This window comes from Chiroxiphia lanceolata, chromosome 5 (genome assembly GCF_009829145.1).
Source record: "Chiroxiphia lanceolata isolate bChiLan1 chromosome 5, bChiLan1.pri, whole genome shotgun sequence".
Classification (NCBI taxonomy): domain Eukaryota; kingdom Metazoa; phylum Chordata; class Aves; order Passeriformes; family Pipridae; genus Chiroxiphia; species Chiroxiphia lanceolata.
The window spans coordinates 37,491,525-37,518,858 of NC_045641.1; the positions used below are offsets into that span (position 1 = coordinate 37,491,525).

At 37.5% G+C, this 27,334-nt stretch overlaps 1 long non-coding RNA gene across 3 annotated transcripts; it reads right to left on the reverse strand.

Annotated features, from left to right (window-relative positions):
* Nucleotides 1-1,177: 1,177 nt before the first annotated feature.
* On the reverse strand, nucleotides 1,178-26,254 carry LOC116787157. Of its 3 annotated transcripts, XR_004357194.1 has the most exons (4): nucleotides 26,075-26,254; nucleotides 19,549-19,675; nucleotides 16,149-16,279; nucleotides 1,178-1,352 (listed from the first exon to the last, which is right to left on the reverse strand). It is a non-coding gene; the product is annotated as an uncharacterized LOC116787157 (long non-coding RNA). The 3 variants fall into 3 exon arrangements; XR_004357195.1 differs by lacking the exon at nucleotides 19,549-19,675; XR_004357196.1 differs by lacking the exons at nucleotides 1,178-1,352; nucleotides 16,149-16,279 and adding an exon at nucleotides 19,273-19,424.
* Nucleotides 26,255-27,334: the final 1,080 nt, after the last annotated feature.

The following is a 27,334-nucleotide window of genomic DNA, read 5'->3' on the forward strand; positions in this document are numbered from 1 at the left end:
GCTGGGCCTGTTCAGCCTTGAGAAGAGATGACTGGCAATGATCTGTAATATCTGAAGGGAGGGTGTCAAGAGGATGGAGCCAGACAGGTGGTGCCAAGCAATAAGACAAGAGGCAATGGGCAGAAAGCTGTGTATAGGAAGTTCCACTTAAATATGAAGAAGAACTTTACGGTGCAGGTGACTGTGCGCTTCAACTGAGTGGCCAGAGATGTTTTGGAGTCTCCCTCACATTCAAGAACTGTCTGGATGCAATCCTGTTTAATGTACTCTAGGATGACCCTACTCGAGCAGATGGGCTGGGCCAGATGACCCACTGTGGTCCCTTCCAAACTTACTCATTCTGTGATTGATTCTGTGATTCTGTGGTTCTGACGTGTCAGTTTAAATTGATAAGGCTTGACGGGGACATACTTTGGCTCTCCAACATGGCTGTCCTATCATGGTTAAACAACTTCATTTCCTGCCTTCTACCTTCAGACTGTGACAGAATTTATCACTGTATCTGAATCTATTGCTGGTCACAGTCTACTACTTTTTTTTTTTTAAAGAAGGTTGCAATTGTTATAAGAAAACAAAGGAAAAAGGTAGGTTATGCTTGAAAGCACTTGATTCTGTGACTTTCTATATTCTTAGGGAAGGATTTAGGTTTAGAAATAAACACTTAAATCTCAGATTTGATCTTGTCTTGTGTCTCCTTTCCTAAAATGTCTTGGTGTTTTGAAAACATAAAAAGTTAAAAATATGTTAGCCCAAATCCAAAATTTTCATGAATTAACCAGTGAACAATTAAAGATTAATTTTTGCAAGGAAATTTTTTTCCTACACATCATTACCCATATTTCTATCACAAATCGAAATAAATACTGATCAGAGTGTCATGCTGCAGCAATCAATTCCATTGTTTAGCTGTATATTTAATATTTTTAAATTAATTTTCCCTTTCAAATTAGTTTCTCTTTATTCTTTTCATGTGGGAAAGAGAGAATGGAATATTCTTCTTCTGTTTTCCTGTAATAATATTTACTAGCTTATAACAGTTCTTACAGTCTCAGTCAAAACTTCTTAACATTTTATGCAAAAATTAAGAATGGGTAGCTTCAGTTTCAACTGTAAAATGCAAAGGAAAAAACATTTTCTCTGTCATTGTTTTACTTTGTTGCCTTCTAACACTGTTTCTTTGTTTGTTACTCTTTTAGAATCCTTAAAAATGCTATTGTGTTCACCTACAGTCACCTGTACTTTATCTGTAATGCTGAACAGGAGAGGTCTGATTTCTGCCCTCAACACCAAGTGGAATGTGTAAGCTGATATCCAAGAGTCTTGAGACTTGTCCCATCTGTAGTAGATTGATCCTGTAGTGAAATAGGTAGAGTGGTCCAATGTGAGAGAGGGAGCTAAAAATTAAATTGGGCAGATTTTTAGGGGTTGCATATGCAAGTTCAGTTTCAGGACCTGTTATTTATCATTACAGTCATTGCCATATGCTTATGTAATCTGTGATCCTCCATGCTGAAAGATGAATTCTTAATGTCAATCTGAGGTGGAAAGCATTCGAAAAAGAGCCAGGAAGTAAATGAAGATTTGTCTTTATAAAGTAATTTCTAGCAGAGATCTTTATAGCTAATCTGCTACTGCCCACAATAAATACCTAACCAAGAGGATAACTGAGAACTTAGAAGGCATACTACTATACCACAAGATGGATAATAATTTTAATATTCATTAAATTATTAATAACAATTACATCATTTAATCAAACCGACAGTTTATGATTGAAAATGTAGTTTAGCTCAAGGGAAGGGTGAAATCAAGTTTTTTAAGGAGTTTTGCACACTAGTTAAATCATTATGTACTTGGGAACTGTGGATCTGAATGACAGAATAATACCCAATGCGTATTGTGTGTGAATGTGTATGTGATAGGAATATGGGAAAGGTGTGAAGGATTTTTTTTGTACCATGCAAGATTTTAAATAACAAGCTTCTTTGTAAAACCTGCAAAGCTCAAGAAAGAAAGAAAAGTAACATGTAAAAGTTACCCTTAGGAAATTATTCATTAAAGGGCTTCTCTGTCCTGGGTGTTTATGATAATGAAAACACATTTCACAATTAATTGTGAAAGCTAAAACTGAGATGTCATCACTGGATATAGAAACAAACAAAGAAAAGAAAAAGCAAGCTTGAAGTTAATCAAGAGAGGACAGAAAAATAAATGAACTGTGAGACATATTTAAGTATCATAAACATTTTCCATAGTGTTGATTTGCTAGGAAAACTTAATCATTGCAGGGGCTACACCCCAGGCATACACTTGAGACTAAATAATGAGTACATTTAGTCAATGAAACAAGTGAAAATAAGGTTTCCCCAAGAGAAGAGACAGGAAATCTATTCCTTCCCAGTAAAATGATAAATAACCTACCATTAATGTCCCAATGGAAAATGCTACAGAAAGGTCATAATGTAATAGCTTATTGTTGGCTTTCCAATAAATGGCAAAAGAAAAATAATATATACACATATAAAGAACTTTGACCAAAGCAAGGAAAACAAATAGAAAACTGGAAAGGAAACAGAAAAGCTGTGTATACAAGATATTATAATAATCCTGTGCCATAAAAGTATAACACTTCAGTGAAATTGTTGGCACTGCCATTCTGCCATTCGTGGAAGTGCAATTGCTTCTTATTTCTAAAAAGAAATTGTTATTACTTCAATAAAACTAGGCTGAAAATTAGAAGTCTTTCCTGCACCTTAAAACTTGTGTGATTAGAGAGTAGGCTTTCCAATAAAGTAATGAGAACAGCCAGCCTCATTGGTTTTCAGAGGTATACAATCACATTTCTGAACAGGATTAATTATAGGGTTCCTCAACTCAGAGGATACTTTCCACTCTTTTTAAGAAGTTTAGCACCAGTTGTGGGGTCATCTGCCTCATTCTCTGTAGCCATTTTTCCTATTAACTAAAACACCTTGTTAGTAGCTTTAAAAGTCGGTACTCTGTACAAAGAGCGAAAATAGAGAAGGCAGAAGATCTTTTGATTTTAGCTTTACAGAAATGCAAATGGTACACATATTCACTAGAGAAGTCACATTTTCAGATTTGAAAAGAAGAAGGAAAACATCATGAATAGGGGGGCAGAAGACAGTGCAAGGAGTTTAATTTTCAGAGTATGGTGGTAGTTATAACAGTCAGAACATGGTGAAGCCGATCTCGTAGATGATGCTCTTGCTAGCACCACTAATTATAACACTTGCGACAGTGTTACAAGAACGATGATAATTGGAACTGCATGATGCATTCAAAAGGGTTTTTTCCTAACTTCACACTGTAATAGCTGTAACCTGAGGAAAAGGGACACTTTTGCAGTTTCAGTGAACTGCCCAGTGAAACTGGAATGTCTAATCTCTCTATAATTATCAAGAAAAGTTTCTACTGAAAGATTTTGTTCTTTTAACTTTGGTAGACGTAGGTACATGTGGCTTCTAAAAGAGAGTTTTCCATCTCAGTATCCAGTAATTTCAGGCATTTAACAGTATACTTTCACAACAGATATTTGTGATTGCTTTGATGCATAAAGGAAAATAGTCATTTAGCTAGGAACAAGCAAGCAAAAAGAAGGGAACCTTATCTTCTCTTAGAAAGTTGTCATCCCTGTTTCATCATTGGTGTGTATATATAGAGAGAGAGGGAGAGAGATAATTTGATAGCGTTTTGTTTTCCAAAGTATCATTAACCATTCACATTTGCCAGAAAGTTTCTGAAATACATGCAGGTTATCCAGTGACTACAGATACACTGAAAATTTATTTTCTATATTTAAGGGCTTTATTCCTACCAAATATTTGAAGAACCCTACAGAGAGCAACCAAAAGCCCACATAATCTTCAGGCAGGTACTTATGAAAAGAGAGTAAGACTAAGCTAAGTGAGAACAACATTTCGCAAAATATTTGCTATCAGCTTCTAGCTATCAGCTTGCCTATATGAAACAGAGGTTGCATTTTCTGGGGTGTGTTTAATAGCTCTTGACAGAATTTCCTCCATGAGAGATATTTTTTAATAGTTTATGAAGCCATTTGTACTTGTGTTACAAAAAGCATTGAATGGCAATGAACTCCCAAATTAAATTTGCTGTGTGTGAAAAAATACACTGCATCAATTGTCTGGGTTTTGTACAGTGAGGAAAAGCTAGCACTATTTTCTAATACCTTTTCTGTGTCATCCATGATTTTATAACCTTCTACAGTATCCCTCTCATCAACTGGCATGTCTTCAGCTAGTGAGTCATAACCCAACTGACCTCTTCTCCTGCAGTAATGTCTTCATCAGGTGCTCCTTTTTTCCTTATTTTACAGCTTTCTGTAAGTGGTTGCAACAGGTTGTAATGGAGGATAACTCAAATCATGGAACCATGTAAAGAAAGAGGCAGAAGAGCAATCTTCATTATACACCTAGAAGGAAAACTGCTTTGCCACCAGTTTTGAAGAAGCAACTTGTCTACACGTCCATAATATATAAACAGAAACCACACTTACAATATCACTGCATTATTTGCCTGTGGAGTATGCACTGTCTGCATCTTATCTAGCCATATTAAAATAATAGCAGAATTTGTGGTCAGGGAGAAACTACAACATTCTGACATTTGTTTCAACCGAGTGGAAAGAAAAGTAGGAATTGAAATAAATATTTTCTGATGAAGAAATTTCCTTTTACATTATTTCAGAATTCTCAAAAAGTTTCATGGTCTTGTTGCACTTTGATGAGATTAAAGCACTTCTTTGATGCAAGGTAGCACTTCCTCTTGACTGTAACACTTCAGCTTTTATTTATCTTCATGCTAATTATACATAACAATGTTAAGATCAAAATGCAAAAGAGAAAAGTACTTTGACCTTGTCAGAATGAAATTTTTCAATGTTGTCAAAAAAAAAGTTAACATTTTTAATAGTTTGCTAAATTTTCCATTAAAATTAATTTGCACAAAACCCTTGGACTTCCATGAATCAATGTACTTTTGAAGAATGCTGTTCACAGATCAAATATTTGACAATTACTAATCATTGTTCTCTCTTTCCTACATATAGGTGTTGTCAAGAAAAGCATATTTCCTGTTGAATGAGATGCAGAGAGACTAAAGCGCTTAAGGAACCCTCAAGGACCTTATGCTCAAAATTTAGGTGCTGAAACTTCCATCCCAGCTTCTGTCTAAAGATTAAAGTGCCTGAAAACTCCAAGAGGAAAGGATAGGAAAACTTTGTTTACAGGTTTTACATACTATATTATTAGTATTTAATTTCACCCCTAGCCAGAGGTGACTATGGGACAATGAAACTGGTAGAAGGGAAGGCAGACCTCTAACTCAACTACTTAAATTCTATATTATTTATATTAGCTTGAACTGGTGCAGGAAATGAGCCTGAATGAGCAGCAGTATTCAATGTTATGTTGCCTCTAATACAGGGCTGGTGTGGGCCACTCCAGTGTCCCTTGCTCCTTTCCACAGGGTCTTGCCTTATTGCTGAAGCTCACAGCTTGCCCTGAGCTATGTAGAGCAGTAGCTGATTGAGCTGGACGGTAAAATGCATGACCTAAACTATCTCTTGGAAATTAAAAGCAGCAGGCTGGGATAGTGGGAGGGCTAACAAAATCTGACACTCATATAACTTTATCCTACGACATGAGACTGAAAAATTCAGGGCTTTAGGGGATATTTTTAACCATGGTCAGGTATGTGCAAAGCTGCACAGACTTCTTGTAGCAGCACACCTGATGTGACAACTATAAAATCATAGAATCAAAGAATGGTTCAGGTTGGAAGGAACCTTAAAGATCATCTAGTTCTCCCTCCCACACACAGTGGGCAGGGATGCCACCCAGCAGATCAGGTTGCCTAGGGCCTTACCCAGTCTGACCTTGAACACTTCTACACCCCATCCACCAGTTCTCTGGGAAACTGTTTCCAGTGCCTCACCACTCTCTGAGTAAAGAATTTCCTCCTAACATGTAATCTAAATCTCCCCTCTTTTAGTTTAAAACCATTTTCCCTTCTCCTGTCACTATCTGCTCAAGTAAAAAGTCACCCTTCCTCTTTTTCTTTTTTTTTTTTTTTAAGATCCCATTAAGTTCTGGAAGGTTGCTAAAGGTTTCCTTGGAGCCTTCTCTTCTCCAGGCCGAAAACCCCCAAATCACTAAGCCTGTCTTCATAGGAGAGATGCTGTAAAAACTAAGATATCAGAAAAAGGGGAGCAGATAGTTTTGCAGCAGATAGCACACTGAAAAGCTCAGGTAAATTCAATGTATAAAGGGTAAGCAAGCAGATGATGGGTTGGACCCCAGCAGCCCCAAAGCATCCTACTTGCCAGCCCCACAGTTAATCTCACAAGTAGATCAGAAACTACCTGATTTGCAACCAGTAGTATAGCTCATAGTTTTTGGACCACATACTCTATGAAGCATTTCTGAAAATGTTATGACCTAATCTGTTCAGTTGGTTTAGCTCTAAGAATCTCATTGTCCATGTCAGATATTTGGTGAAGCCTGAAGTGTGGTAGGATGACCACATTGTCCTTTTTATAGCCAAGAGGGAGAGGGTTTCTAGCAGCCTGAATAGAATATGTCAATACTTTTTTGGCAGTGTAGCATGACAATATAATATAAAAAAGCTGAACAGCAAAGCACTAGATGATGCTGATATAATTTCTTTTTGTTTTCTTAATTAACTTTTCCTACCATACTGCATAGCAAGAAATAACATATGCTCTGTGAGCTCCAACTGTTCTCCACCTACCTTCTTTCCCACAGTAAAAACAAAGGAAGGAAAGTGTAGAGCTATTTCACTTATACAAAACACATATTTTGGATATTGTCCTAATCTTAGTCATACAAGTTTCTGAAGTGTAATGTTGAATACTGGAACTTTTAGTAAATGACTTATTTCTTCCTTCTGAGGTTTAGTGGTGCATACATCTGGTTCCACTTCATTCACAGAATCACAAAATGTGCTGAGTTGGAAGGGATCCACAAGGTCCACCTCTTAGACCTTGAACAGGACCATCCCCAAGAGTCCCACTATCTGCCTGAGAGTATCATCCAAATGCTTCTTGAACTCTGTCAGGCTTTGTGCTGTGACCACTTTCCTGGGGAGCCTGTTCCAGTGTCCAACCACCCTCTGAGTGAAGAACCCTTTTCTAATATCCAATCTAAACCTCCTCTGAGACAACCTCAGACCATTCCTTTGGATTCTGTCACTGGTCACCTTAGAGAAGAGATCAGTGCCTGCCCCTCCTCTTCCCCTCAAGAGGAAGTAGTAGACCGTAATGAGGTCTCCCCTCAGTCTCCCCTCCTCCAGGCTGAACAGACCAAATGTCCTCAGTTGCTCCTTACACAGCTTCCCCTCAAGGCCCCTCACCCCCTTTGTTGCCCTCCTTTGGACATTCTCTAATACCTTAATACCTTTCCTATATTCTGGTGCCCAAAACTGCACACAATATTCAAGGTGAGGCTGCACCAGTGCAGAGCAGAGTGGGACAATCCCCTTCCTCAACCAGCTGGCGATGCTTTGCCTGATGCCCCCAGGACATGATTGGCCCTCCTGGCTGCCAGGGCACTGCTGACTCATATTCAACTTGCCATTGACCAGGACCATCAACAGAATGTTCTAAGTATAATTTGAGCAGCAAAACATTTTGTAATTCTGGGGTAAATAAAAGTCTCCTAATGATACCAAAAAGTGAAGAGATGTCAGATACTAGTGGAGATATTCCAACTACTTGTTGCTTTGCCAAATAAGGTTTCACTGAGCTAGATAGCTTTATTCTATGGTGGCAGAAGACTGGGTATTTTCTAATTTTGACTGGTGCAAAAGAAGAAAAGAGTTAGCTTTTTGGGACTTGACTGGACCTCACAAATTATTTATTACCTGTCCGCATAAAACTGTCTCTGCACAGTTGGATAAAATTCTCACAAAGAGAGTAGATTTGCTTTCTTCTGCTCAGACATGACTGGAACAGATTATTCAGAATTACTCTTGGTTTTAACCATGTTGTGACTATTAGTTTCAGTCAGTGGAAACTTCCAGGGCAAAAAGTCTAGCTAGAACAATTGCTAAAAATTTGTTTATCACAATCTCAAATTTTCCTTGGGGGGGAGGGAATAAAAAGAGAATAATATACTATAAAAAGTTCATCCAGTTGAGTATTAAGTATCAGGTTTTGAAAACTAGAAAGAAACACTTCCCTCTTTAAAGAGGTTCATTTCCACATGATGGGAAATCTGTCTTACAGGCATTCAACCAGGCATTTTTGCAGAGAGAAAAACAAACTTTCCTTCTGCTTAGTAAGATCCTTGAGAGTTTCTGCACTGTATTGCAGTTCTCATTTTGCACTGACACAGTCACCGAAACACATTTTTCCAAGGATATTATAAACAAAATCTCTCTAGGAGAATAATATCTCTTGATACTTCACATATCCTCGCTAATTCTTTCATGTTTGATGCTTGTGTTTGCTTTCTAAGGTACATAAAATAAATTCATATATTTTTCTTTTATTTTAGTACCATCTAGCAGTTTTCCTCAACTATCTCAGTCCTACATGCATGTCATGCATTACCTATTTCTGTACATAACTATATCATTCACCACACCTTTTACGTCCTTTTATCACATCTTTGAGCAATGTTCTGAATTATTTTTCTTCATATTTCTCTAGCTCTACTTTGACTGCTAAGAAATATCTGTGGCATTTGCTTGCATTGCTTTTGTAATTTTTTCTCCACAGTCTTGAATGTGCCTCTTTTTCATGTTATGAAATGTTCTTCTTATTAGAAAATAACTATGATGTTTATGTTATCATTAATGATAATCTCAACTTGGAAAAGGCTTTTGTACAAAAGTAGATAGGTGTATTTGAAAAAAACTCTAGCTATTCAAATTACAGTCCATAAAAGAAAATTTCTAAACACTTGTTATATTTTAAGCTTATTCAAAAACATTAATGTAAAATGTGTAAAACTGCCAAACTTAAATGGCTTGTCTTCTAAATAGAACAAAGTTATGTGATGCCTGCTTTGGAGACAGTACAATTTAAAGGCCCCCCAAAGCTAAATATTTGTTTATCTTTTCTTGGATTTTATCAGTATGGCACAAATATATTTCAATTAAGGGAGTATATTTATGTCAATTAGCATATGTAAAATGCTGTACTGTTAGAAATATCTGATGCAGGGCATTTAGGCTTGTCAGTAATATAGTGAATACATCTTGTTATTATGAAGTGTTCAATGGATATCTTTATGCATTACAATTATAGCTTTGTTTTCTCATTGGGCAATTCATATAGAAAGGATTCCTGGATATAAGCGGCTGCTATATTAAAGTGCAGTGCAGGCATACTTCAAAAATAGCAAGATTTATAGGAGGAGATGGTAAAGTTGCAGCCATAATATGCTTTTAAATTCTTTGACTGCTTTCTATCTAAGCATATCTTTATGATGATACTTGTTTTGCAGTAGCCTATTAATATTTGGAAAATGTGATGAAGTTTCCTGCTTATGCTAGTAGTTGTTTATCTGGGAAATAGATGATAATATCTCATTGTAACAACAGATTTTTCTATGCAGTATTATATCAAAGACATTACTTTTTAATCACTGTTTTTCTAGTTCTTCATTGACAGCCATTGTGAACATCAGGTCAGTTACAGTACAAAGCAAAAAAATGGTACTCTACTATGTATGCTTTATATTCTTATTCTGAACATTTATTCCCTACCTATTTTTAGACAACTCTAGTGAGCAGTAATCACTAAAGATCTCATCCAGTATCTAGTGACGTCAAGGAACAGGATTCAGTGGGTTTTAGAAAAATACATTTATAACAGAAGTCTGTTCTTTAACATTTATTCATGTTAGTAATAATTACTGGGATACTTTTATGAGCTTTATGCATTTGAAAAGTTTTTGGATGAGGCCTCTTACATAGCAAAGGCTACCTCCTTTATGCTGAAACTGCTGATTTCTTGAGATTAGGTGTATCCCTTTATGTAAAACTTACTCAGAGGACATTCTCCAATTCTGTGTAGGACAAATGAAAGTTTGTATTTGACAATATATGAACAGTCTTTCTGTCGGTCAAATAACGTCCCACTGCTTCTAACAATATGTACTTTCAGCTTTACAGAACCATCCAACAATATTTGATGACCAATTCAGTTCAATTCTATTAAAGCTGTTATTGTCATTGTCACTGTTGTTCCTCCCTTCCCCTTCCTCCTCCTCCTCTTCTTCTGACAAAACACAAGTATTCAATATTCTTAGTTAATGTTGTTTTATTTGTTACTAAGGCAAAACTTGTATTTTTCCTCTGGCACTAAATCTGTACTAAAAGCTTCGCAATTTCGGAGTTTGATTTTTAAAAAATGGAATCTGTTTGACTGAAGATAGTACACAGGCTCCCCATATAATGCATGAGAGGGATTAGGTAGCTACATGTTGCATTCATTAAAAAAAAAACAAAACAATTCCACAGCAAGTTGAAGGAGCATCTCCCTACCTTAGCCCACTGAGAAATGAGAAGACAGTAGGACAGTAGACATCTAAAGTAAGTAAACTCACATCCTTTTAGGGTCTATTTTTCTCCACTTACACTACAGAGATCCTGTGTTACCCTTTTCAGAGATCCGTGTAGATACTGTGTAATAGTTCAAATGGCTTCTGTCTGATTTGCTACTTTTTCTTTCTATTTCCACTTCACTACACTGGTGCAACCTCATCAGTTGTTTGTTGTCTTGTCACCTGTGTTCACCTACAACTTCTAACTAACTACCAGCATTTCATTCTGTAGGATTTTCTACTCTTAAAGCTATGATTCCTGGAATTTCAGGAATTTTACCTCCAGTTAAAAGGATTCTTGTTAAAAGCAAAATAAAGGAGCTAAATTTTTTTACTCAACTTTAACCCCTTTAATTAAATGGTCCCAACTTTATGTTCACTTAACTGTAGTTCTGCATTGTAACAGAGATTTGATTAACGTAGTAGGAGTGGTAGTTCCTGAGAGTGATCTTTAAATTGAAAGATTTTTTATATTTATGGCATGGTAGGATGCTATCTTTTAGCAATTATTTTATCTGCTAGAAGACCTTTCTAAAATGAGGCTTACAATGAACTCACAAAAGAAGTTATTTTTATTGTGTGTCTCAAGTTAGCTGAAGATGTAGTGAATATAATACCACTCCACTTGCACTAAATAATACTCATCATAAAGAAATGGATGTTTGTCAATTTTGTGGATGGCTCCACAAGGCAGACTTCAGAATTTGTAAAAGGACTGGTGACAACGTTGGCTTTAGCAATATATATTGGTGTGAAAATAGTAATGTCTCTTTTAAAAAAAAATAAATTATTTTGTTATTGAAAACTGCCTTATTTTCAAGAAAGAAGGCAATTCAGTATTTTTCACAGGAGTAAAAACACATGCAGACATTAGCTGTCAGTTTCAGAAGTGTCATTCAAACATCTAAAAGTTTTGCAAATTCCAAGTCCATAACATATATTCCACAGTCACTTAATTCTGCAACAGTTATATTAATCTCAACCATAACTGCATGTCACTGAAGTGTCCATTTCCGATAGCAGTCTAGGCTTCCTTCGGAGTCAATAAGAAAGTGAGAGATCTCCAGAGAACCATTAATCTTAGGAATCATTCTTAAAATAAGATTCATTACTCCTCTTGGAGGTCTGTCCACTGCATGGAAAGGAAATTTATGCTAAACACCTAAATCTCTGCGAGATGGAAGGAGTGTTTCAGTTGTGTACACATATGTAGCCAATGATGTCTGAGACACTTTTGAGTATATGGGATGACTGGCTATAGCTGGAAAGTTCAATATGCACCTTATACAATCTGGACCCTTTTAGAGTAGTAGTCTAAAGACTGATGCAGATGTGTAAAGCTGATGACTACATCTGACCATATGGATTTATAATCTGTGAAGAGAAACAAGAATTTTTACAGCACAAGTATTCCCAAAGGAGACAGTAGACTAATTTTTCTCTGGAGGTAACTATCTTTTGTTAATGAGTTGTCAATGAGAGAGCCAAAAGTTCATAACCAGATGCGGGCACCTACACAGACAGTGCATACAGTTAGGTGAGACCCTGGGTAATTACTCTGACTGTAGATGGCTCAGCGTTGTGTGATCTACAACTTGGCTAAAATAATATGTCTGAGGGATAACCTTCAGTCCAGGTCTCCAAAAACATGTAGATGTTCTGCTTAGGGGTGTGGTTTAGTGGTGGACCTGGTAGTGCTGGGTTAATGGTTGGACTTGATCTTAGAGGTCTTTTCCAACCTTAATAATTTTATGATTACTTTTGTGCTTCGCAGAACAATTAATTATTCTGAATAACAGGTTACAAACAATTAATCACCATCACCATTCACACCTGAAATAAGTGGATTTACACTGCATGGTGTAGGAAAGCATCTGGGTTCTACGTTTGCTTAAATAAGTTTTGGGTACTGCTACACTTTTATATGAAAAAAAGGTAGAAATATCCTCTGTGTTGGAACAGAAGTTGTGGTTTGTAGTAAGCTTTGGGACTTGATCTGATTTGAGAAAGCTCCAGTGTGCTTGAGAAATGTAGTTATTTGTTACAATTTTCTGTTTGGAGCACTAGGTGATATGTTGCAGTTGTAGGAACCAGGCCATATTGATCACCATATCTGGTCTACTCTGGCCTCAAATCGGGAGGCCTGGAGACACACCATCTATAACGCAGCTGTCTCCTTCGAGAACACACGCAGGATCACTCTCGAGGAAAAAAGGCAACGCAGGAAGAACCGTGTCTTGCAAAATACACCATCTAAGGAGTCTTTCTGCTGCGCCTTTTGCAATCGGATATGTCTGTCACGTATTGGCCTCATAAGCCACCAGCGTGCCTGTAGCAGAAGTGGATAGTGCCTTCCCAAATCTTCATTCGTGAAGCCTAGCCATGAGGAACCAGGCCACAGAACAAAGAGGAGAGTGGTTCAGTTTATATATTTTACAGAAGGCAAGAGAGTAAGTAGAATGACAGGTCTAACATTTATGTTGTTTCCCGCCTTACAGAGAACACACTTTAGAGGGCTCTCTCCCAGTCCCAATTTTGTAAAGGGTGCTGCTTCACTTACACAGACATGCTAGAAAGGACCTAACAATAATGCTTAGAAATAGCAGAGTATAGATGCTAAGTTGTATTCAGTGAAATTAGAAAAAAAATGGGTGTAGAACACTGTTCTCAGTTAAATTAATTACTATTCTTTAACACTGTGTTTTCCTGAGATATGCCTTGGTTTTAGTAGGAATAGGTTGGCTTACTCATTTTAAAGTGGTATGAATATATTAATTTATGGATGATAGTATCACATTCCCAGTGAGTAAACTTGGGTAAATAAAAAGAAGACATATCAGCGTTGTCTTGTAACAGATTAGAAAACTGCACTATCTAATTAGCATTGGCTAACCCAACATTCATTCTTTTAATAAATATAAACCCATAGAAGTGGGTGGAATCCATTGTACCTAATTTATGCACACAATTTATAGAAAAATTTTAGAAGCCTCTTAGGTCATTCACAATAAAAGAAAATTTTTTGGTTATCAAGAGGAATGAGTATGTGTGGTGCAGATGTAAATATAATTAAACATATTTACCTCTGGAGACTTTCTAGAAATCTGAAGATTAAGAAGAATATAGAAGCTGGGAATCCTCTACAAAGACTCTGAACTTTAAAACTGTTTTGGGTAGTGAAGATAAAGAGACATCCTACATGTAGGATATTTGTATTTACTCCCTTCCCAAAAGAGAGCAAGAAGGATAAATACTGGCTACATTAAAATGTTTTGACACCCTGTTGGAGTTCATGGAAGAAATATCCAGAAAATTGTTGTTCAATTTCCTCCTTGTGATATTTCCTCAGTGGTTTTCATAAAGGTTCATTACATGAGGCAGCATCCTTTTAATCACTAGTTCATAGTTATTACATTTATAGAAATCCAGTACAGAGATATGTGAAATACCTCTCTGGAGAATGTATAAACTAGCAAGTTCCTGTAAAAGACTCATATACAATAATTACTGTGCCAAAGCTGCTCTCAGTAAAAATTACATATGGAATTTAATAATATTTGGAAATGAGAGAAATAGGTCAAAGAGCATTTAAAAAAATCGATATTTTTATTGATTTTAGTTTTGCTAACTGTGAAGAACCATTATTTACCTATCATGTAGAAAAGATTTAAGAATTTGATTCATGGTGTACTGAGTTCAGATGAGTAAAAGTTTAACATTTTCCCTTTAATGAAAACTTGCTACAGTTTTTAGACAATTCTGAAACGCTAAAATCTTTCTTCTGGAAAAAATATTATCAACCTAATGAAATCACCAGGTACAAAGAAGGAATTAGAGGCATTGGTGGTTTTGAAATCTGATTTTTAAGCAGACATCTCAAAAAGACAGCTAAAAAGACAAAAAATACAGTATATTAGTACTTACTATATTAGTGAACTTTACAGGTCCACTAGAGCCCATTTTTAAACAAATCTTGATGTTACCTTAAGAAAATTGTTAAAATTATGAATAGTGTTGCACAAAAAATTTTGTATGTTTCACTTTATTTTTTTAAATCAGTAGGTGGAAAAATTAAATAGGAATTAAAAAAATTAATTAAGAAGAGAGAAAACATTCATGTCTCATTCTATGAGTGGTGCATAAGACGTGCTATTGAAATTTAATGCATTACAGACACAATCACAGAAAAACTGCAGCAGAATGTATTCCATTTGTGCTCACTTTTCAAGTAACTTCCCATGGGCTTGCTGAAATCAATCTCCTTTAACTCCTTCTACCCTCTGCATCAAACTCATCATTGCATAGCCCTTCCTGCTTCTTTACAAAGTTTGACATTTCTAGAGCAAGTTCCAAGTAGTAGGTTCTTTATATATCTGCCCCTTCTTTTGTGTTATACCTTTTTCTGATTTCAGTGAAAATACTGCTGGTCTGGAAAGCATTCAGCATTTTTTCAGTAGGGTTTTTTCTGCAGACTCATTTTTCTTCACCTGCAAAACTGATCTTTAGAAATCATTTTTGTATGCATATTTCAATGCACTGAGCTTACGGGCAGCTGATACTACTGACTTATGGAGTCTACACACTGAGTCCTTTGAGTTTATTATACTGAAATCAAATGCTTTGAGATACTTATAAAGGACTTAAATTTCTCTTACTTTCTCTGATTAGTGATCAGAGGTAAAGGTATAGTGCAATGAAAACGCACTTGTATCCATGAGTGCAATTCTCCTTTCAGATAAAAATAGAAAATATGAAAATAAATTTTAGTGACAAAGGTCTGTCACTAATTGTTCCAATTGTCTGAATTCTGCAGTCATGTCAAGGGTGCACCAGCTGTAAATCAATACAGCACTTTTGTACTCATGACTAGGCCTCATTGTTGGACCAGAGAGTGAGATGAACATCATAATATACCAAGGCCCTGATGAAACAGGAAACATACCATAATGTGTTTTGTGTGTGTGTGTGCGCATAACTCAGCTGTGATTCTTTCTGCATAATGCCTATGGACTTAGGATTCTTGTTCTTCTGTCATGTTTGGACACTCTGCTTCTGAAGTATTACCTCTTACTTCTTGCAAGAGTCGCGCTTGCTTCTTACTCCTGGAACTTACTTGAAACATTGCATCCAAAAGCAGTATCACCTGTCAGCGTCTCCCAAACAAAATATGCATCTGGGTAGACTCCTCTAGTGCACCTCCTCATAGTTGATAACAGCAGTTCTGCTGCATTGGAAATTGTTCTGGGAATAATTTCCTTTCTTTTGGGCAATGGCTTTTCCCTGCATATTATCTGCACATATCAACTAGCCTGTAACAAGGATTGCCTTTAAAAGACATAATAATAGTCTAATTTTTATTAGCTTTTTCTTTTGCCTACTTGCCCACTGGAAGCTGGGATTCAAAGTGTTAAATAGTTTGTACACTTTTAGTTTATACTTAAAGTCATGCGGTGATGATTATTCTTGATTTGATTTTAACTATCTCATGATTACTTCACCTGAAATAAGTAAATAAATATTTTATAGATTTCTTACCAAGCAAGTTTTTGACTCAGTAAGATAGAGAGTGGTGTTTTCTCAGCAGTTATCCTTGACTTTCATGTTCCTCATACATCTGCAGCCAATCTTCAATAGGACATATGACACATGCTTCCATTTTTTTTATCCTGTAATTGGATTGATAGGTAGCTTTCAGGGGATTTGAAGATATAGATTCAAATTCCTTCTAGACGAAGACAACTGAAGTCCGCAACTCCTATGAAAGAAGTGGTCTCACTACATGATTATGGCAGCAGTATTCTGCAAATTAATTTGGTATTGCTTCTCTGCAGCAGATGGGATATCAGGCACTACAGAATGCTCTAGCCTGGCTTTCAGCTGCTACTCCAAAATGGTGTACATAAATTCTGTATTATATCTGTCATTCCTGTATGAATGCCAGATACCCTAAAGCTTTTCAGATAGACCCAGATGAAAGCTGAGTTATTTGGCTTAGCTAAAGAAGGGATTCAGACAGCTGTGGACATCCGTAAAACACCTGTAGACAAGGAGCTTTAGCATGTCTTATGCAGTTGAAACAATGTGGGTCATTTTTCTTGGCATTAGACTCTTACATTTTGTATAAATATCCTTTCTGACATTTTATGTTTGTTATGTGTCTGCCTTGACTTTCAACTACATGCCCTTGGTGAAAGAGAGAAGTATATCTGAAAAAGAAAACCATAGATTTGAAAACATTGGCCCCTAAATTGCCTCTTCCTTCATGCTTTAGAATGCATTCTTCTAGCTTTCAGATCCAGATAACACTCTTTTTCTTCCTCCTGCCTTACACGTCAAAGACAAAACCCTCTCCCTTTCTATTAATAAAGCTGAATTGTGACTATTTAATCATCAGATTTTTGCTTTAAACCATGGATCTTCTGTGACTGATATGAAACTACTGGAACATGGATAATTAGGGTGCCGTATTAATCACTGTTGGCAAACTGGAGGAATGATTAAGGCAAAAAATGGCTAATTTCACAGTTTATCTGTAACATAAAATTCTCAAAGAGGGTCATTTGTATTGCTGAAAATATCTCTAGCTATTTTGTTTTATTTTTCCTGTAGAACAAAGTAATAAGAAAGATTAATACTGGCTCTCAAATGGCCTATAATTTATTCTTTTAATCAAAAAGTAAATACAGAATATTATATCACTCAATTCTTGAAAAAACCCCAACATTCTACTGGATGAAAAGCAGACCTAAACAGAATTCTTGCTGGCTGCTACTACTCTTGCCTTTGAAAAGCAAACCCTTAATGTTTTATAGACCCAATGCAGGAAACGAAGATTGTGTCTGACTTTTCCTTTGTTTCTTTTTCCCTGCAGGAGAACCAAAGTCTAAATAACCTGTTTCTGCTAAACAGTGATGGACTCCTGTGGTGGAACTCGCAGAATCCTGTGGGTCCTTCCCTGTGTTTTCACCACATATTTTAACCATACTTTATGAAGCCAGCTGTTGAATGCAATCTTAGCTCTACTTGACATAAGGAGTTCTTCTGCCCCCTGCCATTGCTGCCCAGAAGAACCATTTATTTTTGCAATTTTCTTGTTTATTGTAGCATCCTTCAAGAAGAGAAGCATTATAAGTAATTATAAGTCAGTTTAGAAGATGTTCAGTAATAGCCACATAAAGGGGTTGAAGTGCTGAACATCTTTCAGCAACTAAATGCAAGTCTTACTTTCAGAGGGGTTCTAGGCTAAAGGGCCATTAATGTCCAGACCGCAGGAAAAAAAAGAGACCTCAAATCATGAATTCAGCTGCTCATGCATAGGAGAGCACTCAGCAGTCTGGGCACTATTCATTATTGCTACTTCTCTCTAGTAGCAGAAGGGTTGAATGAAACAAGACAGGTAAATTGCAATAGTGTTTTTGTTGTAATTCCTCCATCTCTGACCAACTTCTCAAACATTTTGATGTTAAAATCATGCCCATGCTTAAACAAGAAAATATAACCTTTAGGATTATAGAAAGAAGGAAAAAGGAAAACACATGCATGGGGGAAACATCATGAGATGCCAGAATGGGGTATTATAGTTTCAAGAAAACAACTCTATTCTCCAAATGTAAATAAATGTATAGTAGTACTAGAACAGATTAGTCAAAACTGTCTTAAACTCATTCAAATCTCTATTAAACACCTATTTGCAACCTTTCATCCTGCTGTAGGACTAAGGGTACTACATTGCTGGACAAGGTGGATCTCAGTTCTAATTCATTCCCAAAAGCTGACACCATTAGTTGTCAGAATTAATCTGTATTTTATCTTCATTGTCTGTTAAAAGGTAGGATAGGGAGAAAGCCAAAATGAAAATCTAGATGACTCTAGAGAAAAAAAAATAGCTATGGCAAAAATGCCTTTATTTGTAATGAAGTACATATCAGCATTTGTGTAATTTTCTCATTGTTGACTAGAACAGCCATGTTGCAAATCATGTGAATATGTATTTATAGTTTTGTTTTGATATTTATTATTAGAACAAAATAAATATAAACAATTATTGGGTTTTATGGAGCACACATTAAACAGTAAAATCTGTAAAGCCATGCATTAAAGTTTTATCATTTAATCCTGATGTATTACTTTTCCTTAACATTTAAAATCAAAGTTTTGTTTTGTTGATAAATACAAGCAAGAATACAAGTTATATACCAACACTTTAGGTACAGAGCAAGTGAAGGAAACTGTCATTATTGGTATGTTTTGTCCCTGCCTAGTTGCAAGTTCTTTCAGTACCTTCTAGAGGGAGCTGTCCAAACAGTGGTCTTCATGAATGGACCTACAAAGCGTGAACTTCATAGACACAATCCAGAAAAAAGGATAATCCATTAATAATTGTATATGGTCTTCCCTGACTGTTTGCACTTTCAGAACAGTTACATGGTTGCTGTTTCCTGGTTTCAAAAATTCTAGATGGTATGTAAAATTTTGCAAACATTTCTGAAGGCTGAGAATGGCATAAAATTTTAAAAAGTAACATCTATCCTCTTTTAATGTTTTTGAAATTCCATCCCCTTTCTCTTCCTCACACCTCCTCCCTGCCCCCTGCCTCCTCATCCAAACAAACAAACAAACAAATAAACCAAAAAAAGGAAAAAAAGAAAAATGCTTCCTACCTTTTATGTAAACATTTGGGGGTGATTTATGTCATAGCAGCTGCTCTCAAGTGCAAGCTGACAGATAGGACACAATATGACATAAATCCTAAACAGCAAGCATATAACTGCTGCATTCAGTTGATATTGTACTGTTGATTTCACATAGATGCTGTAAAAGAAGAAGGATAACACCTTATGGCAGATATGAATTTTTATATTATCCCTTTTTTTTTTTCTTTTTTGCACATTTAGTCCTGATAAGGAAATATGTTGAAATCTTTATTATTGTTCACCTGGTTTTGATTTTCCTGATGTTTGGTTCCTTGTTCCCAGGGAATTTTCTTTCTATCACTTTTAACTTTGTCAGTTTGTTCTCAAAGTTGACAGCCCAACAGACATCCCTCCACACCATGTCCTCTGCTGTTAAATCAAATGGCCCAGAACAGTTCAGTCATTGTAGTAAAGGAATAATGAAATGCCTATTGTACAAGGTATTCAGGAAATTACAAGACATCAATGGATGGATAAACATGTACTTTGAACCTAGGAAAAAATAGGGATCTCTGATGGCACATAGAAAAATTAAATAAAACAAACAAAGCAAAACACACAATTAATAGAATAATGAGAAACTAATTCCTCATGATATTTAAATGAAAGTCATAAATTTTTCTATATTGAGAGCTCAAAGGTACTGAGAAACAAGTCAGAAAATCAGGTCAACCACCCTACTGGCCTCTTCCTTCAGTTTGTACTGAAGAGAAAACTTCATTTTAAAGCCAACACCAGGTATTTGTAATCTTTATTTTATAGCTTCATAGTTGACAATGCTACTAATAAGGAAACCAAATGCTGTTGAGATTTTTTTGTTTGTTTGTTAGAATTTAGCCAGGGAAAATCTATTTCAAATCCATCCCCCATCCTAAAGTTTTTCTGTAAGTATATCTGAAAGCTACTAGGGAGGCTCTGAATTTTAGCATGCTTGATAAAACAAAATAAAATGACTAAAATCAATAAACAGAATGAGAAGGTCATTGTTATTCCAAACTTGTTTCTTCAAATTGACAGTTTTTAAGTCTTTTAAAACTAAATTGAGACACAGAGTGGATGACATACCATTGACCAGGGCTTACCACATGACAGGTATTTTCTTTTTAGGCTCCTGTGAATTTTGCAGTGATTTGGAAGCAAAACTTAAATGCAGCTGTAGTATTGCATCAAAAAAAATTACTCTCTAATGTCAGTGAAAGGAAAAATTTGCTCAGTTTGTTCTTTTGGTGACTAGTGATGTTTTTAAAATGTGATTTAAACATATTCAACTAAATATTGGAGAAACAAAATTTTCCATAAATTGAAAGGTTGGTGGGCATTGTTCGATGCCAATATCCCTGTTCCTGATGCGAAGCTTTAAAAAAAAGTCCGTAGTATTGTTTGTAAATCTATAGCCCTAATAAATTTTTTCTGAAAATGTAAAAATTCCACTTTCTCATCACTTTTGCATTGTTAATTCCCCCTAAAGAATTTGGTAGCTTACAAAAAAAGGCTCAGGGGAGACCTCATCACTCCCTAAAACTACCCGAAAGGAAGTTGTAGCCAGGTGGACATTGGTATCTTCTCCCAGGCAAACAACAGTAGGACAAGAGGACATGGTCTTAAGCTCTGCCAGGGGAGGCTTAGGTTGGATATTAGGAAGAAGTCTTTTACAGAGAGAGTAATCAGACATTGGAATGGGCTGCCCAGGGAGGGGATGGATTCACTGTCTCTGGAGGTTTTTAAGTGACTGGATGTGGCACTTAGTGACCTGGTCTAGTAACCACGGTGGTAGCGGATCAAGGGTTGGACTTGATGATCTCAGAGGTCTTTTCCAACCTGGCTGATTCTATGATTCTATGACATTGAAAATAATTCTCTTAGCTGAAAATGGCTGATGGCAGGAAGGGGAATGATAAACCCTCTAGGGTCATGTTATGTTTCTGTATGTGTGTGTCTGTGTATCCTCAGGAGAGGCACAAGTGGAAGGATGTGTGAGGAATCCTGAGAGAGGCTGCCTCGTGCAAGTCCGTTTGACCCAGGGCTCTAAGTAACACACTACTGCTCTCTCTAGTCTGCAGGTAAGAGATTATGGCTCTGGGGGAGCTCCATATCCTGCAGTTTAGGCAGTGGGTTAGAAGGATCAAATGAAGCACCTGGAAGCCTCCAGGCTTCTTTTACATACAGCGTGATTACTGACTTCATACCAGTGAAAGGAATTTCACCTGTGGATTGCACTGCAACTAATCTTAATCAATGTTTTAGACTGATGGTCTATCGTTTTAATCCTTCAGTAATATTGTTACGTACAGAATCCCTCAAGAGCCCATAATACATACCGCAAAAGAGTGAATGCTTTGTTGTTTTTTTGACTCCTCTTTGAAAGTAGTGGTAAAAGTGAACAACAGGAAACTCAGCATTGCAAGAGATTTTAATTTTCCCATTATTTGAATTCTTTTGGAGCTCAGAAATACACAGCATTTAATCACCATCCACGATTTGTGAAACACTGTGAGTATGCTCACAAGTAAGTGAGTGAAATAGTTTTGTTTGTGGCATTGAGGCCAGAGAAAAACCCTTTGCATCAGCCTAATACTTAAAGACTAAGGCCATAATGTAACGAATGAAGAACTTCTTAGTAGCCTGCGTGGTAGACAAAGGGCTGCCCTTAAAACCTGCTACAGGTCAGGCCACAAGGTCTTGGTGATCCCAAGTCGTTTTTGCACCAGTGGCCAGAGCAAACAGGGGAGCTTCCTGTCTGAGAGCTGGCTTTCTCACAGAGCTGGCTGTGTTTAGGTAAACTCCCTAAAGATAACAAGGAAAGATGAGCTAATCTAAATGCAGCTAGGCAGTCAGGTTTAGGTAATAGTCATTGCCAGGATAATTTATAGTTTTAAGCTTTTCTCAGCATTACTGACATACCAGATCCCAGAAATTGTATTAAGCCACAGGCTGGCATGAGTGCAAAGTAATTTGCACAGAGCATGAAAGAAGAATTGCAAAGAACTTCAGTATTGTTAAGTTTTATTTTAACTTTGTCTTCACACTAGTTTACAGGCATTAATCCCTATCATCATTTCTAATAGACAAAGATTAATTGGTCTTCTTTATCAGAACATTTGGTGATTAGGAATGTTCTTCTCTCTCACATATCTTTCTCACAAAGTGTAGTTGCTCAATAAAAAGATGTGCTCCAAACCAGAGCATCCATTTTTCAATATAGCAATGTACAGCAACAGGTTACTGCTTTTGTAAAGCTATTACTTTTACTGTCAACATGTCTGCTGCTAGAAGTTGTCTCATTAGACAGGATAAATTGGAACTGCATAGGAAAATTTGACCAGGCAAGAAATTAAGTTTTATTTTATACCTGTATATACCTAAACACACACACATATGCATGTGTGCACACACATACAAGATAGCATGACTGAAAGAAAAATCATAATATGAGTGGTAGGGTACATAGGTGGATATGACATTTGTGAAACAGAAATAATTTTTATCTGAATAAAGACAGAATAATAATGTAAATATGTCACCCTCATCAGAGACATTCAAGTGAACCATGAAGCAAAAATGTTCAGGGCTGTGGTGGGTTGACCTTGTCAGGGTCCCAGGTGCCTACCAAGCTGCTCTATCATTTGCATTTCTCAGATGGACAGGAGAGAGAAAATAAGATAGAAAACAGCTCATAGGTTGAGATAAGGCAATTTTCTAAAGCAAAAGCAAAAGGTTGTGTGTGTACAAACAAAGGAAAAAAAAATTATTTTCTACACTCCATCAGCAAACAATGTCTGGCCACTTCACAGGAAGCACTTCACATCTCAGCCAGACCCACTACAATCTTTACCCCTTATTCCATACCATTTGCTTCATGCTCAGATCCCATATAATTTTATACACTATATATATGTGTGTGTGTGTGTGTGTTTATATCTCTTCTAACTATTCCACTGTATTTACTTCTCAATATTGAAATCCCTTCTTATCAACACTTACAACTTTAAGTACATAAACCAGCTTTATAGCCAACATACAGATGTATACATTTTCATTAACTATTCCCTGTCCTTTCACACTTAGATAGATATTATTTTCTCATTCCATGGATTTCCACTACCCCTCCAGATGGTAAAAAAAGGGCCATGACTTAGGCTTTACTCCATCATGGTGGGTGCTCAGGACAGGAGAAACAGCACACTCAATCATTGAGCACCAACACCAGCCCATCCTGGGTCATCATGGCTCTGTCCTTGCTCCTCAGAAAATCCACTCTTTGTTGCTTCATGTTATTCCTTCTACTTTACTTCCTGTAATAGGTTCTTTTCCCCCCAAAGTGAAATCTCCTTGAGGTGCACCAGGTTTCCTCATCCTGCTGCCTTATCCACCTGGTACATCCAGGCCTTTGAGCAAAGACAATCCCACAAATGGGTTTGCCTTTTCCCATAGGAGGAAAAATCCACATCGCCTTTCCCAGCCAATTCCCTATGTGTAGTCTGGGTACCTTATCTCCTCCCACAGTACATAAGAGGTTTGTTTGGGCAAGACCAGGATGGTTAGCAGATTCTCTGGGGTTAACCAGACAAGTGCCTTCTGCTGAATTTGCATCCTGATACTTCCATGCCCCATTGCCTAAGGCTCTTAACGTATTCTTTAGCAATCCATTGTACCAGCCTTTCCAGAGGCTTGTGGGTGACAAGGGATGTGATATATCCACTTAATGCCATATTTCTTTGTCCAAAAGATATATTTTTGGGCAAGAGTAGAAAAGTAGAAACAGATACCCTAAGAAAATGAAAAGTTAAAGTGATATTAAATAATGTTGTAGTTGTGTCATTTCAATATGAAGTCCTGAAGATGGCTCTGGGATGTCAAAATGAACTCAACAATTTGAGGAGTAATTGATTTCCCTATGAAAGCTAGTTTAATTGTGTAATTTCCTTAGCAACAGAGGCATTGGAATTGTAATCCCTGAGGGTACACAGATGAAGGAGTGAAGTGAGCCAGCACTGGAGTTCTGGCTTGGGCTGTCACTCATAATTAAGGCTACAAGTGCCTGGGTTGATTGCATGTGGACCAGTGGTTCAATCTGCTTTAAGTATTCATCCAACAAAAGGAGATTCTCTGTACAAGGTCTTTAGGAGTTGAGAGCTGGCAAGTGAAGCTTGTATCTTCAATCATTTTTCTGACCACTGATTCCACTATATATAGACAGCTTACATAAGTATGAATTTGCAGGATACATAAATTAGTAGGCCTCTACTGCATTCTGAATTTTCTCAATTGAAACAATATTTGTGTATATGTATGAAAGAATGTTCATGCGCATATATATTAATCTGTCTATAAAAACATGTATTTTTCCTCACCATTCATTTCTCTTATATTCCTATTTGTATTTGAATCTAAACTGCTGTTCTTGCGCGAAACATGGGAAACACAGTCTGCAAATTCTGCCACTTTCATAATTACATTTAAATAGATCTTAAAAGCAGCAACAACAATAAAACATTCCCTTTCCTCTTAGTGGCTAAAAGCTATCTAGGACAGTTAGGGTGACATTTTTTGAACACAATTTCAATACATTATTATGGGAACTAGAAAACTGGGCCAGTACCAAAATGGCAACTGCAACTTTGTGTCAAGGAAGGGCAATCATCTGCAGAGGAAAAGCAAAATAATGACAGCATTTCCCTACAGACAGCATTCATGAAAGAAGTGCTTAATACTATTGACATTAGGGAATTACCTTTGATATCTTTTGAATTTCATTTTTTGTGAGGACTTGTGTCATGCTTTAGGAATGCTACTCTGCAATTTAGTTCTCCCACTGAGACTCTCCAAACCACACTGCCAGTCTCTTACTCTCCGTTCCCCTCCCCCTTCCCTCCCCTGCAGGTGACTGGAGAGGAGAACTCTACTAGAGGCACAAAAGGTAAAGATGGGTTGAGATAAGAACAATTTACTGGAAACAGCAATGAGATAAGAAAACAAATAACAGCAACAATATTAATAACAAAAGTGTACAAAAGAGTGATTCACTGCAGAGCTCAACTCAACCATAGCTGTGCCACCCTGACTGCTCCCTCCAGCTCATGACCAGCATTACCCCCCAGCTACTCTGTCTGCAGCTCCCACTGCACTTGCTCGACTGAAATAAACCCCTTTTCCTCGGAAGAGATTCCCTTCCTCTGCCCCTGGCAATGACTGTGAGGTGGTACAGAATATTCTCTGTATCCTAGCCATGCCCTCTCCTGGCTACCGCAAAAATTAACCCTAACTGGGCCCAAAACAGGACAACTTGAGCAGGATCTCCGTGATGGTCAAGTATTATACCTGTGGGTCATCGTTTGCAGTTTTGGAGTGGGATTTCTATCTGATACAACAGAATTTTGTAATATTTGATTTGTTTCAGTCCAGATGGGCATTTTTCTTTCGGACACTTACATTCCTATTTCAGTTCCACACTACCAGAAACTGTGGCAATTCCTCAAGAGACAGAGCTCTGGGTACCATAAGACTTTCCAGATACTGGATTATCCAATTATAAAGAGGGCAAATCTATATTGGGAAGGTCTTGGGAAGCCAGTGGATTCTGAAGCTTTGCCTACTTGGTTTCAGCAACCTGTGCTTACTTGGCAGCAATTCACGCACCTCCTCTATGTACAGTTCTTCTTACACTCTGCTGTTATATCTTTCATTTATTGTGTAAAGTGAGTTTGCACTTCTCATTCTTTTTCTAGTTCTGTATCTACAAATTCTATGTTGCAAACCAGTATCACTCACAATTTCATCTGTGCTTCTTAGAGCAGTTGTCAGAGCAGCTGGGGACCATTGTATGATGAATTAGCTTCCATGGAAATAAATATAGTAGGTTGGTGCTTAAAGATGCCGCGCTGTGGCCCCGGGCAGCCCCAGGTGCGTGCACGCCGTGGTGCAGCCTGGCCCCGGGCATTTGGGCCCAGCCCGGCTCTGGCCCCGGGCGTGGAAAGGAGTGAGAGAGGAGGAGCTTCGCCAGTGCGGACTGTGCAGAGGGGGAGCCCAGAACACACAGAAGAGAAGGACAACTCTAAACCCGGGCAGATGGAGCTCGATCAGCCCTGTAAGGCCATCCAAGAGAAGGCCACTCTAACTAAACCTACGTCCTGAGGACCTTGCTACCACTGTCCAAGCTCACGCTGCCCTGGCAGATGAACCTTAGGATTAAAGGGTGGGTTCAGTTCTGCGCTCACTGCTTCTCACCTAAAAAATCCATTGCGCAGGCTCGAAGGCCTTACCCACATTTGCAAAGCCCTGTATAGTCATCTTCTACAAATGCAGTCACACAAAGATCAAAAGACAAAGGCATATACACCTGCCTCCAAAGGTGTACCCAAATTAACTCTAGCATGCTGGAACATCAGAACCATGCTCAATTCTGTGGATAGCGGATGTCCTGAGCGTCGATCTGCTCTGGTTGCCCATGAACTGTCACGTCTTCCCAAATCTTCGTTTGCAAAGCCTAGCCATGATGATGGCGCTTAAAGGTGAGTTTTGCCCAGTGGAAGAACATAAATTCTTGCCTGGTGGTACTTTGACAGAACTTAGCTTTTTGTAGTGCAGAAAGGTCTATGTAATTTTTGCATCCAACAGCAGTTATGATACTGCTTCCTGTGCAACTTAATGTCAGGAAGCAGTAGGAGTGGGATTGCTACATGGAGAGGGGCTGGGGTCCATCCGGGCAGCCCCGCTGGGCTCAACAGGGCCTAGGCTGGGCACAGGGCTGGGGTCCCAGGCTGAGCCTACCCTGGCCTCCTTGATCTGCAGATGGGGCTGACCTGACAGGCTTCATGTGGACACACAGCCCTGTCAGTGCCCTCCAGGTCCTGACACAGGAACCAATGGATTGTCTCCAAAAAAAGTAAATTTCTCAAAAAATAAATACATTTTTTAACCACTAGATTTATCCACTGTCTCATTTGACTAGTGAAAACATTATATGATATAAGGTAATAATATTCTGAAGACACATGTTAAAGTTCAAATATTTGTGTTTATTCTGATAGG